At 34.1% G+C, this 17917-nt stretch overlaps 1 protein-coding gene across 2 annotated transcripts in view; it reads right to left on the bottom strand.

The window, feature by feature from the left end:
• Positions 1-17917, bottom strand: part of CNOT6L (CCR4-NOT transcription complex subunit 6 like) — a 99231-nt gene that overhangs the window by 69858 nt on the left and 11456 nt on the right. The window contains exon 1 of one of the 2 annotated variants that reach the window (XM_024754077.1): positions 1046-1162. The exons of the other annotated variant lie outside the window; for it this stretch is intronic. The gene's annotated coding sequence lies outside the window, so the exon portion shown is untranslated. Of the gene's footprint in view, positions 1-1045; positions 1163-17917 lie in introns of those variants that run through there. 2 annotated transcript variants of the gene reach the window in all.

The following is a 17917-nucleotide window of genomic DNA, read 5'->3' on the forward strand; positions in this document are numbered from 1 at the left end:
GCCCAAATACACTATTGCCAAGGATTCCCAAATCTCAGGTTTTATATCTGGGGCTAGGAAAATAATGCAAAATAACTCCTCCCTGCCCCATCCCCGAATAATAATAATCTGAGCCAAATCAGAGCAAACTGTTAAAGGCCAGAACTAAACTTCTAATTTTGGTCATCTGAAGCATCTTATTAAAAAAACAGCGGGCTCTATGGTACATATAAAGATGTTAAGTCCTTATGGTGTTAAACCACAGCTTTCCTCCCACCACCTTCTCTAAATTTAAGATCATTTTATCTCAGTCTATAGTTCAGCACAATTAATACTATTTCATTTAGAACTGAGAATAAGAAAGAGAATGCTACAACCACCGAATAGTGCTTCATAACGAACCAGAGACTTCTAATTCAATGAATCCAAACCTAAAGTACAAGCCAGTAGACATGCACTTATATCCATAGAAATATTAAGTGATCGTCTCAACAGTAGTTTGCAAAGCAATCTTAGGCAGAGATGCAGAGTTCCCAAAGTGGAAAGAAGACAAAATTAAGCCTACATTAGATATTTCTGCTTCCATTTTGAAGAAAGATGTAGTGACTTATTACACTTTACATATTCTCAGATAAATCTGTCTTCTATCAGCATTTATTTCCAAAGGTTATGAACACATTGTTATTTATTGAATACCCACCTTGACTAACATCCATCCTTCCCAACTGCTCTTAAACATTAAGACCATTTTCCCTTCTGAGAAAATGTCTAAGTTTACCTTTTTTAATAAAGCAAACTAACCCTTGCACTACAGCATTTCTGAAGTTTCTATTTCCTCATCAATATCTATTTTTAGCTATACACAAGTATTAATCATTACAACTGTCATACAAAATCTATACCTTCCCTAAATGAGCTCAAGAGCTGATACTAAAAAACAGCACCTAGCAAATCACACTGCATATAGTAGAATCATACTGATAAAGATTGATGGCAATCACAAGAGCTGAGAAGACACCCTGAGATAAATAACAATTTCATCCACATTTCCACTCCTCTTCTATACCAAGGGCCTCTGGATGGCATTTGTCTTCAATGACATATTCAACTCAAGTCCGTAGATGATGACAATGCAAACGTTCAGAAAGAATCCATTCAAAGTTTTCATGATATCTCCCAATCTGTCACCATTCTAAACAAAAACAAAGCAAAATAAAATCCGTGTTTTACAATGGTAAAGCCACCCATCATTATGGAAAAAATAACCTTCAGACTTCTGGAATTTCATGTTTCTGATCAGTTTAACATTTATTCAAACATTTACTGCAGGAGTACTGATTATAATGTATTATACCACGCACTAAGACTCCGAAAGTGAACAAGCTGAACAGCATCATTGCCCTCAGGTAGCTTACATCATTTTAATGGCACTACTCGAAAAATAAAGTAATAAAATTTTCAAATACTTCTACGAAGAATTTGGCATTTCTTCTTGTTACTACTTTTTTCCCCTTTATCAGGTAATTGCCACTGCATAGGCATATATAACAATAAATCCCCTGAATGAAAATGAGATAACTGTAATGATTGTTATAGTCCTTTATAAAGGTAATCCGAAGAAAACTTTAGAGTAATCCAGAAAGATAACTTCTGACTCTGTAAAAGGGGAAGTGTTAGGGTTAGTCTAACTTGTCAGTTAAAGTACTATCATGAGGGAGAAAAAAGGCAGAAAGAATAAGAATGTAACTCCTTTTCTGCATATCTAGAAATTTTTTTCCCATATGTGGGATACCAGAAAACAAGAGCAGCAGCAACATAAAACATAAATACTAAAAGGAAAAATGAAGACCTGGAATTTCAAATCTACCAAGCACTTCAAAGTTCCAAAATAATGCTATTATTGGACAAGTTTCATTTTATTTCACTAGCAATCACTTTAGACAACCAAAGCTTATGATTCTATCATAATGTCCTATCACTCCAAATTAGGTCTTAGTCTCTAACAACGACTATGCTCCCACTTACCTAAAAACAGTGAATACAATCTATCTTACAGAAAACGGGAGGTAATTAGACTAGATTAAAAATTTCAACATCAATTTTCTTAGGACTATGACTTCTTCCCCAAATCTCTATCTTTCCATTTTTTTCGTGTAGCCTGTGTTTTCTACTTCCTCTGGTATATACATCTGGTATATACATTCTCATCTGTTTCAATGATGTCAAATTCCTATCCATCCTTCATGGTTTAAGTCATCTTCCATCTCTTTTTTAGAATATTTCCCAACCTAAAAATCAACAAGCTGATTCTAAAATTTATGTGGAAGGACCTAGAAGAGCCAAAACACTTTTGAGAAAGAAATATAAACTTGGATGTGCCCACTATCTAATGTCAAGCCTTACTAGAAAGCAATGATAATCCAGACAGTTTGGTACTAATGAAAAGACAGACACATATAGTTGAAAGAAATGTAACTGAGAAACTAGAAATAGACCCACGTATATACAGTCAATAGATTTTCCATGAAGGTACAAAGGTAATTCAATAGAGAAAGGATAGATTTTTCAACAAATGGTGCTGGAACAACTGGACATCCATATGCAAAAATAAAGAAATAAGCATCAATCCACACCTTGCACCATACACAAAATTAACTTGCAAGGATCATAAGCTTACGTGCAAAAGCAAAACCTATAAAATGTATAAAAGAAAACATAAGAGAAAAATCTTTGTGACCGTGGATTAGGCAAATATTTCTTCAATAAAACACAAAAGCATGATCCATAAAAGAAAAATACTGATAAACTAGATTCCTTGAAAATTTAAAACATCTACTCTTGAAAGATGAATGAAAAGACATGCCCAGAGACTGAGAATACATGCAAAACACTTATATGAAAAAGCACTCTGGAATATATAAAGAATTCTCAAAACAAAATCATAACAAAGTCTAATTTTTAAAAAGTAGCAAAAGATCTTAACAGATACTTCACCAAAGAAGATACACAGATAGAAAACAAGCACATGAAAAGATGGTCAACATTAGGCATTAGGGAAATGCAACTTAAAATCACAATGAGATATCACTACACAGCTATTAGAATGATTACATTGAAAACTTACAATAGGACTGACAAGGAAAACACACACACGCACACACACACACACACCCCATATCCTTGTGTGTATGCTTACAAATATATACATATTTGTACATAAATACACACACACAACCTCATATTTTACCAATGGGAAAGTACAATGGTACTGTCACTTCAGAAAACAGTTTTGTAATTCCTCATAAAATTAAACATACACTTACAGAACCCAGCAATCTCATTCCTAGGTATTTACCTAAGCAAAATTAAAACTTATGTTCATATAAAAATCCATACATAAATGTTTTCAGCAAGTTTATTTATAGTCACCCCAAACTGGAAACAATACAAATATCCTTCAACTGATGAATAAACTGTGGAATAGCCATACATAAAAATGATTGAATTACTGACACACACAACGTGGATGAATGTCAAATGCATTATGCTAAATTAAATACGCCATACTTAAAATGCTATATACAGTAAACTTCAACATAATAAAGGCCACGTATGACAAGCTCACAACAGACACCCATACTCAAAGGTGAAAACCTGAAAGCTTTTCCTCTGAGATCAGGAACAAGGCAAGGATGCCTACTCTTGCCACTTTCATTCAACATGGTACTGGAAGTCCTAGCCAGAGCAATTAGGTAAGAAAATGAAATAAAAAGGGATCCAAATCAGAAAGGATGTAAAACTGTTTGTAGATGATATATTATATGTAGAAAACCCAAAAGACATTAGAATAAATGAATTCAGTAAAGTTACCAGATACGAAATCAATACATAAAAATCTGTTGTGTTTCTATACACTAATAACAAGCTATCAGGGAAATCAGGGAAACAATCCCATTAACATTTGCATCAAAAACAATAAAATACTTAGAAATAAATTTAACCATGATAAAAGACCTGTACCCTGCAAACTGTAAGACACTGATGAAAGAAAATAAAGACACAAAAAGACAGAAAGACATCCCATCCTCATGGACTAGAAGAATTCAATGCAATCCCTATCAAAATTCCAATGCCATTTTTCACAGAAATAGAACAAATAATCCCAAAATGTACATGGAACCACAAAAGATCAGAAGAGCCAAAGAAATCTGGAGAAAGAACAAAGCTGGAGGCATCACTGTGAAATCACTTCCTGATTTCACAGTATATTACAAAGCTACAGTAGTCAATATAGCATGTTTTGGGCATAAAAACAGACACATAGATTAACGGAACCAAGTAGAAAGCCCCAAAATAAACCCACAAATGTATGATCAGTTAATTTATAACAAAGGAGCCAAGAATATACAATGAGAAAGGACAGTCTCTTCAATAAACAGTGTTGAGAAAACTGAACAGCCACATGCAAAAAAAGCAACTGGACCCCTATCCTACACAAAAACCAACTCCAAATTAATTAAAGATTTGAATGTAGACCTGAAACCATAAAACTAGAAGAAAACATAGGGGGTCAGCTCCTTGACATTGGTCTCAGTAATGATTTTTTGGATTTGACACAAAAGTAAAGACTACAAAAGCAAAAATAAACATATTGGACTATATCAAACTAAAACACTTCTGCTCGGTAAAGGAAACCATCAACAAAATGAAAAGGCAACCTACAGAATGGGAGAAAATATTTGCAAATCATGTATCTAATAAGGGGTTAATATCCAAAATAGATAAAGAACTCACACAACTCAATAGCAAAAAAAAAAAAAAAAAAAATCCAAGTAAATAATGGGCAAAGCATCTGAACAGACATTTTCCCAAAGAGATATATAGATGGCCAACAGATACATTAAAAGGGGCTCAACATCACTAACCATCAGGGAAATGCAAATCAAACCCACAGTGGGATATCAACTCACACCTGTTAAAACAGCCATTATCAAAACGACAAGAGATAAATGGTGAGGATGTGGAGAAAAGGGAACCCTTGTGTACTGTCAGTAGGAGTGTAAATTGGTGCAGCCACTATGGAAAACAGTAAGGAGGTTCCTCAAAAAATTAAAAATGTAACTACCATACGATCTAGCAACTCCACTTCTGGGTATTTATCCCAAAAAAACAAAATCACTATCTAGAAAAGATATCTGCACCCATGTTCACTGCAGCATTATTTACAATAGCCAAGACACAGCAACAACTTATGAGCCCATCAATAGATAAATGAATAAAGAATATGTGATACACACACACACACAAAACACACAATGAAATATTATTCAGCCATAAAAAAATAAGGAAATCCTATCATTTGCAAACGGACCTTGAAGACATTATGTTAAGTAAGTCAGACAGAGAAAGACAAATACTGTATGCTCTCACCTGTATGTGGAATCCAAAATAAAGAAAAATAGTCATAGATACAGAGAACAGATTGGTGGCTGCCAGAAGTGGGGGTGGGGGCATAGGCAAAATGGGTGGAGTCAAAAGGTAGAAACTCCCAGTTACAAAACAAGTAAGTCCTGGGGATGTAATGTATAACATAGTAACTACAGCTAACAATACTGTATATTTGAAAGTTGCTAAGAGAAATCTTAAAAGTTCTCATCACACACACAAAAAAATGTAACTGCATGGTGATGGATGTTAACTACACCTTTCTCAGTGCAATCATGTCACAATATACACATATAACAAATCGTTAACGTTGTACACCTAAAACTAATACAATGCTATGTGTCAATTATATCTCATTTTTTTTTATAAAAAGCTATGTAGTATACAAATCCATTTATATGACATTCCACAATAATCAAAACTATGGGAACAGAAAACTGGTTAAGTGGTTGCCAGGGGTTAGGGGTGGAGGGAGGGATAGACTATAATAAGCATAAGGGAATTTTTTTTTGTGATGATGTGAACTACATATACTGGTTAATCTATAATTACTCACAATATCATCATCAGAAAGACTCTTAGGAAACAAAATAATTTAATCATTCATGTCTCTTGGTAAAGCAAAACAACGGGGAAAATTGCTTTCCCATCCAAAACACCACTTAAGTGAATAAAAAAGGAAAATAAACAGAATATGATTCCATATCTCTAGCTTTACCACAAGGCATTTATAAATGTTAGCCTAAAAAAAGCATAAATTGACTTTAGCAAATCAAATCACAAAAGTTAAATCCATAGCATTTTGCAAACTCTTAGTAACAATGCCAAAGAGTTGTAATAAGTCAACTTTATCATTGAGTAATAAATGCTAACAGAGTTTATATGACCCAGGCCATCTGAAGAGAAGATCCCTCCCCCGCTACTCCCCCACCCAATCCTCACACACACACAAACACACACACACACACACACACACACACGTGCGTGTGCTTGCAGGACAAGGGGATTACAAGCAGTTCAGGGTTGCTAAAAATATCACTGGAGGCATGGAGAGATGGTGCTGTATAGGTGGACAGAGAAAAGATCATGGAAAGTTCAAAAATCTGTTTATGCTTTCCTACAGAACATTTTCCTAACATGAAAAACTGCCAGCCATAGAGACTCTAATAATAAACATGATACTATCAATCCTGGTTGCCTCCTTCATTCATTTCCTTTTTCTTTCTTGCTCAACAGCATTTCTTCTAGTCACACTTCCAAGAGGTCCTATATCCTCTCCTGATTCAGCTGTCACATTCTTAAATTACAAATTTATTAAAAAATAAAAATGAATAATAAAAATGCCTAAATCATCTGAAAAAATTATAAATGCATTTAAAACCCTGTACTTATATGATATATAAAATATTCTTATTCCCATCATAAAAGCAAGACTATATAGCACGGTATTTGACTGTTATCACATTTAACCCAAGTTTTTCAGCATGCACAATTATAATGACTAGTGTAGTAAACAGATCCAGTTAGCCTAAGACCCAATTCTAAAATATGTACTCATACTCTTCTTTGAAATTGAGAGAATACACTTAGAGCAGACTAGCTCTAAATTCAGGATTCTTTAGAGTCAGCAACTAGCCTATATTCTAGTTCTAAAATACTGTAAGTCCTTTCTTTCAGGTTTTGAAAACAAATGTAAGGTAGAAATCCAGATTTAGATTATTCCATCTAAAAGCATGATTTTACGCCACAGAAGAAATGAAACAAAACCCCAAGCTTATGTCCCCAAGGTTTAATTTAAAATTCCCACTTAGTGATAGTTGGCTATAATTTTAGAAAGTTTCATTTATTAGGCTATCCCAGCAAATTTCTCTTCAGAAATTTCCGAATTAACACATATTTAACGAAAAACACTATTATTTAATGGCTACATTAAAAATATCATAAAATTTCTAAACTAATATTTAATGAAAGACACCATAATTTAATTTTTATACATAGATACATCAAATACAGGACTAAAAAGAGCTACAGCAATCCAAGTCCATAAAACTGAACTAGACAAATAAATTGTTTCAGGGGGAAAGTTTTTTCTACAGTTCAGTTTCCTCATGATTCTCTTTGAACAGGGAAAGTTATAATATACCAAATAATAAACTTCCGTGTTCTCAGGAGTCAATTCCAAAGTGAATAAATGAAAAGGGACTCTCCCTTTGATAGTTAGGAAGTGATGCTAGTCATTCCAAAATGGTGACCAAAAATATGTATAATAGTAACTAAAAGATCATATATTCTATACAGTCTTAGTAAAATTAACTTTAACCAACATACATTGTTATTTGTTATCTTTGCTTTTAAGAACTAGCCTCCAATAAAACTAGTAGCTCTTTTACACTGATAACAGCCTAATATAAGTTTCCTTTAATAACTACCTTAAAATTCCATGATTTACTTTAAAAAACACATGGTATTCAAATAATGACAGTTTTTCAAAGATGCACAAAATATAAATACTACGGAAATTGGTTTAGCCAGAATTCTATTATTTGATTCTCTCTAATACCCAACATTTGTGCCAATCTACAATTCTACAATAAATAATCCTCAAGAATAACATTTATAATCAGTATAGAGTGGATGTTTATTTTTTTGTAGCCCAACCTGAAAGATGGTAATCTATATTTAGCAAAAAGTACCTTTAAAAATCAGAAGAGTCCATTCTCCAATTGTGAAAGGGCACTAAGTCATATTTTTTTACTTTTTTGAAGATTTAAATCTGTGGGAAAGTATTCAAGATGTACTGCTAACTAAAAACAAAAACTGATTTAATATATAATCCCATCTTTGTAACAAAACAATGTGTATATGAAATCTGTACCAATGTGCATGAAAAAGTTTAAAAGAATAATAGGATTATGAGTAATTTTTATTTTTCTTATTTAGTTATATTCTCTAACTTTTCAATATTGACAATATATTGTTCTTGTAATATGACAATAGAACTTTTTTATTATTAATAAACTTTAATTTTAGGGCAATTTTAGGTTCACAGTAAAACTGAGCAGAAAGCACTGAGCTCCCGTTTACTTCCTGTTTCCACACAGCACAACCACCCCCAACAGTTATTATAATCAAAGAACCTACACTGACACGTTATCAACCGAAGTTCATAGCTTACAACAGGGTTCACTCTTGCTGTTTTACATTGTTACATTCTGGCTATTTGACATGTGTATGATGACAACTACCCATGTAGCACAGCAGAGAATACTTTCACTGCCATAAAAATCCAATGTGCCCTGCTTATTCATCCCTCCCTCTCCTCTAACCCCTGGCAACCAATGATCTTTTTACTGTCTCCATGGTTTTGCCTTTTCCAGAATGTCTATAGTTGGAACCATATAGTATGCAGCCTTTTCAGACTTGCTTCTTTCACTCATTAATATGCATCTAAGGTTCCTTCATGTCTTTTCATGGCTTGATAGCTCATCACTTTTTAGCACTGAATAATATTTCCATTGTCTGGATGTGCTACAGGTTATTTATCCACTCACCTACTGAAGGACATCTTGGTTGCTTTTGAGTTCTAGCAACCATGAATAAAGACTACTATAAACATCCATGTACGAGTTTTTAGGCAGACATAAGTTTTCAATTCACTTGGGTAAATACCAAAGAGCATGACTGCTGACTGGATCATATGATAAGAATATATTCAGTTTTATAAGAAACTACCAAATAGCCTTCCTTCCAAAATGGCTGTACCAATTTGCATTCCCAACAGCAATGAAGAGTTCCTGTTGCTCCAAATCCTCGCCAACATTTGGTGTTGTCAATGTTTTGGATTTTTGGCCACTCTTACAGGTGTGTAGCATTCACCGTTATTTTACAAAGAGTTTTTTTAATTAAAAATTTCAAAGGCACCTGACATATATTTGAAGATATATGCAAAACTTTCACATTTTAAAAAATAATTTCTTTCATAATTCAGATAATAACCTAGCACATTATCAATGCTGATAAAGTTATATCCTACAGACATCTGCAAAAATATTAAGATAAATAACAAGCTCATACTGTAAAATACAAAGACTTGATAAAACAAAATTCTGCCAAATAAGAAAGATAATTTAAGAATACCTAGATTCACATAATTAATGAGTCTTGTAAAGAGATCATTGCCCATTTAAACATCCATATTTTCTTTGATGAACAGCAGTAAATTCAAGCATTTTTATGCTTAATTGTTTAGTTATTATAAGCCTAACACTATAGAAGTATACTATGTCATATAATTTATCTAAGGTTTATTCATCTGTTGCACCAATATTTTTCTAAATTTTTTTCCATATTCTGGTTAAGGAAATTAACCTGTTTTGCTTAGTATTGTTTAAACTATAAATATAGGATATTTTAAAAATCATTTGGTATTATGAAAAATATTCTGATAAGCCAAACCACAACTAAAAGAAACACTAGCTGGGGACTTCCCTGGTGGCGCAGTGGTTAAGACTCCACCTGCCAATGCAGTGGACACAGGTTTGAGCCCTGGTCCAGAAAGATCCCACATGTGCGGACCAACTAAGCCCACTGCCACAACTACTGAGCCTGCGGTCTAGAGCCCGTGAGACACAACTACTGAGCCCGCGTGCCACAACTACTGAAGCCTGCGTGCCTAGAGCCCGTGCTCTGCAACAAGAGAAGCCACCACAATGAGAAGCCCACGACCCACAACAAAGAGTAGCCCCCGTTTGCCGCAACTAGAGGAAGCCTGCGCACAGCAACAGGCCCAATGCAGCCAAAAATAAAATTAAAATAAATTTAAAAAAACACTAGCTGTTTTTAATTTATAGATTCAAAACCACATTCTTCCCAGAAAATGTACATAAACTCACACATATCTGAAGCATAAAGATCATATTCAAAAGCATGTTTAAAAACTTACTGCCAATAACACTTTTCACTGTATTTACTCTTAAGTTGTTCAGTAATTTTAATTAAAATAAAATACCTTGCATTGTTATTTCTTTTTCTTTTTCTTTTTAAGATCCTGTTTAAAGGTCACTTATGAATGCCTAAGGACAATAGACTACCTCCAAGCAAAAATTTCCTTTTTGGGGGTAGGATATACTTGTTTTCCCAGCCACCTCTGAACGCAGCATAAGAAGTGGAATCATAAGACAGGTGACTTCCTATCTCTTTTTTTGAAAACAAAGTGCAATAACATACAAAAAAGTTTAGACCTGGGTACTGTTATCCATTGAAAAATTCCCTAGATGCCTAAATCCACTGCACCTTCATGGGCAAGAAAAGATTTTTTCAAGCCATCAGTTTGAGCAGTCACCAAAAAAAGAGAGATACCCTACTGACCAATCCCAGTAGCAGCAACTAATCAAGCAGCTATGCTAAAGTGAAAATATGAGAAAGATCTATTGAATAAAATTAGTGGCAATCTTGAAAAATAAGTACTGATTAATAAAACCGTCATGGCTCTCTCCAAGAAATACTAAAACAAATCACAGTCTCATATCACAGCACACACCTGAAGTCCCCTCTAAAAAAGTAGTTCTCAACCAGGTGTGATTTTGCCCCTCGGGAGACATTTGGCGACGTATAGACATACCTTTGCTTGTCACGACTTGGGGGGTATGCTGCTAATGAGTAGAGGTCATGGATACTGCTAAACATCCTACTCAGGACAGGCCCTCACACAAGGAATATCTGACTCAAGAGGTCAATAGTGCCAAGGTTGAGAATCCTGCACAAAAACTGAGTCCAGAGTATAGTGTATGTTAAACAAATGTTTAGAGAAATCAAGTACTACTGCAAAAAAATCTCTTATGATAGAAAGGAAAAAGTCGAAGGTTATGAGTTAAATTATGAGTTACATTTATTCCTAAATTCTTGGCTAAGGACATCCTAGCCAATTAAAGTTGTCTCCAGGTGCTAAGACAAGCAGATAGTTATTCCACCAAAGGCTGAGCATCTCAGCAATTTCCACGTAGAGACAAATATCAGGCTATAGCTACTACTCAATGAGCATCAACCATCTGAAAACATTATCCACAGTGTTTTACATATATTAATTCACTTAGTAATCACAAATACTCTAAGTTGTAGGTGCTTTAATTATTTCTATTTTGGAGAGGCAAGACAAACTTGCCTCTGGTTACATGGCTAGTGGGCAGCAGAGCTGGGATTTAACCCAAGCAGTCTGGTCCTACAGTCTCAGTCTTACCCAACACACCATTACTGCTTCATATGATGGACCTGGGAAAGTCTGAGAACAGAGCAAGAGGGCAAAGAGAAACTTCACAATAACTAGAGCCTTCTCTTGAGTATTAAAGAGTAGCCATCAATTGCTGAGTGTTGGACAGGGAAGCTGAGAAAGACACAGCCAATATAACTAACTACAGGAATTGCTCCATTTCAGATGAGATAAGCTCTCTTGGTGGGGAAGAGTGAGTGGTGTGAGGATGTGTATGTGGGGTGTGTGTGTGCAATTTGTTATGAATTTCACTAAATTAAAATGTGCCACAAAATTAACGAATAATCATAAAATATACAATACTCATTATTGTAAATTTCATGTAACCAATTGACTCACGCAATGTTTCAGTTCATTTGTTACTGAATTCTTGTTTCTGTAACTAATGTATGGTAGCAAATGACAAATGAATGCAGTTCCAACATGAATTATGGTTAACAATTTCATTTACATTAAAAAGATAAATAATAAATATCAGAACTTTACTTATTTGTCAATAACATAAGAAATTTCTTTGCTGTTAATGGTTGTCTAATACTGCAAAAATATTTCCTTAATTTTTTTGTGCTACTCACAACAGACTCAGAACATTAAAGTTTAATCTGGATTAATAATATTTGCTCCATCATTTCCTAACAGTACACAGTTAACAAACTGAGCTCTATTTGTAGCATTTGCTTATCTGTAAATCTCCCATATGAATAGCAAATTTCAAGTTATCAATAGGATACCCAGTAAACACAGCATTAGGTTGTATTTCAGAAGTAAATAATCTCAAGAGTATAGACACAATAGCAAAATAATTAGTAATTGATGAGTTTTGAGTATTATCTTTGTTTCTAATATGATTTAATTGTCATAATTTAATTTTCAATAGGTTGTATTTAATAACTGGCTTGCAAAATACCTTAAAAATGAACAACCGGCCATCTCAAACAAGCACAAGCCAACTCCAGCACACCACTGTAGCACACCACTGCCTTCCTCTCTCTTACAGATCCTCCATTCCTTGGAGTCAATTCTGCTTCACTGAAAAATCCAAATCAAATCCAAATCCAAATCCAAATTAGTTTTGCTGTACCTAGCAAAACTAATTTACTTCTCCCACTCCACCTCCAAAGAACTTCATTCATTAAATAATGAGACACAGGAACTGCTCTTTATTTATAAGAATGTATGCATCCTATTATATGAAAAGAACAAAAGTAAATTTTAGAAATAGAAGGAAACAGAGATCATATGTAGTCCAGTACTTCTCAACCACAGTTAGTCTTTAAGGAAGAAACAATACAAATTCTACCCAAACTCTTCCACAAAGTTGAGATGAACATTACCCTAATACCAAAACCAGACAGTACATGAAATGTTTTTAAAATTTTTAGCAAATTGAATCCAGTAATATATCAAAAGGATGATATATCATAGCAAGTGGTGATTATCTCAGAAATGCAAGGTTGTTTAACAGTAAAAAAAAAAAAAAACCTATATAATCCACCTATATCCAGACTAGTATATAAACACACACACACACACACACAAAATCCTCAACAAAGGCACAAAATGCATTTTTAAAAATCTAACAGCCATTCCTATTTGAAAAGAAAAAAACTCTCATTTTAAAAATAAAAAGAAACATACTCAGCCCGATAAATGGCATCTATGAAAAACATACTTAATAGTGAAACTCTGAATGCTTTCCTGCTAAGGTCAGGAACAAGGCAATGTTTCACTTCTTTTCAACTTTGTACGGATGGTCCTAGCCCATGCAATCAGGCAAGAAAAAGACATAAAAGGCATTGTGACTAGAAGGAGGAGTAAAAACCCATCTTTATTCTCAGATAACACAATTGTTTATATGTAGAAAATCCCACAGATTCTACAAAAAAAGCTACTAGACCTAATAAGTTTAGCAAGGTGGCAGGATATGATACAAATATATCCCCCCTCCAAAACTGCATTTTTAAAATACCATTTATAGTAGCACCAAAAATTATACAATACTTAGAGATTAATATGAAAAAAGAGATGTGCAAAAGCTGTAAACTGAAAACAACAACACTGCTGAGAAAACTTAGAGCTAAAGTAAATAAAGATATACAGCATGTTCATAGAACATAAGACTCAACACTGTTACGATGTTAATTCTCCTCATATTCACCTACAGATAATCCCAATCAAATCCCAGCAGGTAGTTTTTATAAAAATTGACAAGCTTATGCTAAAATTTATATAGAAATCTTAAGGACCTGGAACAGTCAAAATAACTTAGAAAAGGAAAAATAAAATAGAAGACTTATACTATCTGATTTCAAAAGTTATTATAAAGGTACAGTAATCATGGTGATGCGGTATTAGCATAAAGATAAACAAATAGATGAAGAGAACTGAATAGAGAGTCCAGAAGTAAATTCACATATATATGGTCAATTAATTTAAAACACAGACGCCAAGGCAATTCAATAGGGAAAGGATAATATTTAACAAGTAGTGCTGGAGCAATTAGATTGCCATATTCAAACTAATGAATCTCAAACTTTACTTCACACCATATACAAGAATTAACTCAAATTCGCTAACAAGTATTAATTTACATGTATTATTAATTCACTTAGTAATCACAACTACTCTAAGTTGTAGGTGTTTTCATTATCTCTATTTTAGAGAGGCACAGAGAACTATAAACATAAAAGCTATGGGCTTCCCTGGTGGCGCAGTGGTTGACAGTCTGCCTGCTGATGCAGGGGACATGGGTTCGTGCCCCGGTCTGGGAAGATCCCACATGCCGCAGAGCGACTAGGCCTGTAAGCCATGGCCACTGACCCTGCGCGTCCAGAGCCTGTGCTCCGCAACGGGAGAGGCCAGAACAGTGAGAGGCCTGCGTATCACAAAAAAAAAAAAAAAGCTAAAATTACAAAATATCTAGAAGAAAACACAGGAGAAAATTCATAATCATGAGTTTGGTAAAGATTTCTTAAGCAAAAGAATAAGAACATGATCCATCAAGCAAAAAACTGGTAAGTTGACCTTGATAAAAATCAAGAACTTTCATTCTTTGAAAATCATTAGTAGGAAACTGAGAAATCAATCCACAGACTGGGGAAAATATTTGTAAATCATATGTGTAATAAAAAAATGTACTATCCAGCATAAACAAAGCATTCTCAAAAATCAATAATAAGAAAATTTTCTTAATGGACAAATCATCTTAATATATACTTCACCAAAGAAGATATGTGGATAGCAAATAAGCACATGATAAATACTCAATGTCATTAGAGAAATTAAAATTAAACCACAATGAGATACCATCTACTAGAATGGCTAAAATTTAAAGACTGACCAGGTGAGAATGTGGAGCAACGAGAACTGTCAAACAATGCAGGTAAAATGAAAAATAGTACCGCATTGGAAAACAGTTTCACAGTTTCTTAAAAAGTTACATGTTAAATACATACCTATCAAATGACACAGACATTTCACTGCTGGATATTTACTCAAGAAAAATTAAAACACATGTACACTCAAAGACTCAACTGAAACCAAATGTTCTTGACAGTTTTATCTGTAATAGCCAAAAACTGGAAATAACCTAAATGTCTATCAACAGCCTAATAAATAGAATGTGGTAAATACAAAAAATGAAGTACTACTCAGCAATAAAAAAGGAATGACCTATACTATTAATACATAATGATCAAAGGATCAATCCAAGAAGAACACATAACAATTATAAATATATATGCACCCAACAGAGGAGCACCTCAATATATAAGGCAAATGTAAACAGACATAAAAGGAGAAATTGACACTAACACAATACTAGGGGATGACTTTAACAACCCACTCACATCAATGGATAGATTAGCCAGACAGAAAATCAACAAGGAAACACAGGCCTTAAATGACACATAAGACCAGATAGACTTAACTGATACTTATAGAGCATTCCATCCAAAACCAACAGAATACATTTAGTGCACATGGAACATTCTCAGGATAGATCACAGGCTTGGCAACAAAGCAAGCCTTGGTAAATTTAAGAAAACTGAAATCATATCAAGCATCTTTTCCAACCACAATGCTATGAGGCTAGAAATCAACTACACACACACGTAAACACAACCTGCAAAAAACACAAACATGTGGAGGCTAAACAATATGCTACTAAACAACCACGGATCACTGAAAACACCAAAGACAAAATAAGAAAATACCTAAAGACAAATGAAAACAAAAACATGATGATCCAAAACCTATGGGACACAGCAAAAGCAGTTTTAACAGGGAAGTTTATAGTTATACAAGCTTACCACAGGAAACAAGAAAAACCTCAAAAAAACAACCTAACCTTATATCTAAAGCAACCAGAGAAAGAAGAAAGGAAACCCAAAGTTAGTAGAAGGAAAGATATCATAGAAATTAGTCCAGAAATAAATGAAATTGAGACTAAAACAACAATAGGAAAACACCAATGAAACTAAAAGCTGGTTCTTTGAAAAGATAAACAAAACTGATAAACCTTTAGTCAGACCATCTAGAAAAAAGGGAGAGGGACCAAATCGTAAAAATCAGAAATGAAAAAGGAGAAGTTACAACCAACACCACAGAAATACAAAGAATCATAAGAGACTACTACAAGCAACTACTATGCTAATAAAATGGACAACCTAGAAGAAATGGACAAATTCTTAGAAAGGTACAAGCTCCCAAGAATGAACCAAGAAGAAATAGAAAATACAAACAGAGCAATTGCCAGTACTGAGATTGAATCAGTAATTTTAAAACTCTCAACAAACAGAAGTTCAGGACCATATGGCTTCAGGAGAATTCTATCAAACATTTACAGAAGATTTAACACCTATTATTCTGAAACTATCTCAAAAAAATTCCAGAAGAAGGTTCTATGAGGCCACTATCACCCTGATACCAAAACCAGAAAGCTATCACACAGACACACACACACACACACACACACACACACAAATCACAGGCCAATATCGCTGATGAACATAAATGCAAAAATCCTCACCTAGCAAGCTAAATCCAACAATACATTAGAAGGATCATACACCATGATCAAGCGGGATTTATTCCAGGGATGCAAGGATTTTCGATATGTGCAAACCAATCAGTGTGATACACCATATTAACAAACTGAAGAACAAAAAAAATATGATCAACAATATATGCAGAAAAAGTTTTTGATGAAATTCAACATCAATTTATGATAAACACTCTCAGAAAGTGGGCATAGAGGGAACATACCTCAACATAATAAAGGCCATATATGACAAACCCACAGCTAACATCATACTCAAGAGTGAAAAGCTTAAAGCATTTCCTCTAAGATTAGGAAGAAAACAATGATGCACACTCTCACCACTTTTATTCAACATAGGTTTGGAAGTCCTAGCCACAGCAATCAGACAAGACAAAGAAATAAAAGGAACCCAAGCTGGAAAAGAAAAAGTAAAACTGTCACTGTTTGCAGATGACACAATGCTATACATAGAAAATCCTAAAGATGCTACCAGAAAACTACTACAGCTCATCGATGACTTTGGTAACGTTGCTGGATACAAAAATAGTACACAGAAATCTGCTGCACTTCTATACACAAACAACAAAATACTAGAGAGAAACTAACGAAACAATCCCATTTACCACTACATCAAAAAGAATAAAATACCTAGGAATAAACCTACCTAAGGAGGCAAAAGACCTGTATTCCAAAACCTATAAGACACTGATGAAAGAAATTAGAGGACACAATAGATGGAAAGACACACCACGTTCTTGGACTGGAAGAATCAATATTGTTAAAATGACCATACTACCCAAGGCAATCTACAGGTTCAATGCGATCCCTATCAAATTACCAAGTGCATTTTCTATGGAACTAGAAAAAAATTAAATTTGTATGGAAACACAAAAGACCCCGGATAGTCAAAACAATAGTGAGAAAGAAGAATGGAGCTGAAGGAATCACACTTTCTGACGTCAAACTATATTACAAAGCTACAGTAATGGCACGGTCCCGGCACAAAAACAGGAATACAGATCAATGGAACAGGACAGAAAGCACAGAAGTAAAGCAAAGCATCTATGGTCAACTAATCTACAATAAAGAAGGCAAGAATATACAACGGAGAAAAGACAATCTCTTCAATAAGTGGTACATGTGAAAGAATGAAATTAGAACACTCTCTAACACCATACACAAAAATA

This window comes from Neophocaena asiaeorientalis, unplaced genomic scaffold (genome assembly GCF_003031525.2).
Source record: "Neophocaena asiaeorientalis asiaeorientalis breed wild unplaced genomic scaffold, Neophocaena_asiaeorientalis_V1.1 scaffold148, whole genome shotgun sequence".
Taxonomy (NCBI): domain Eukaryota; kingdom Metazoa; phylum Chordata; class Mammalia; order Artiodactyla; family Phocoenidae; genus Neophocaena; species Neophocaena asiaeorientalis.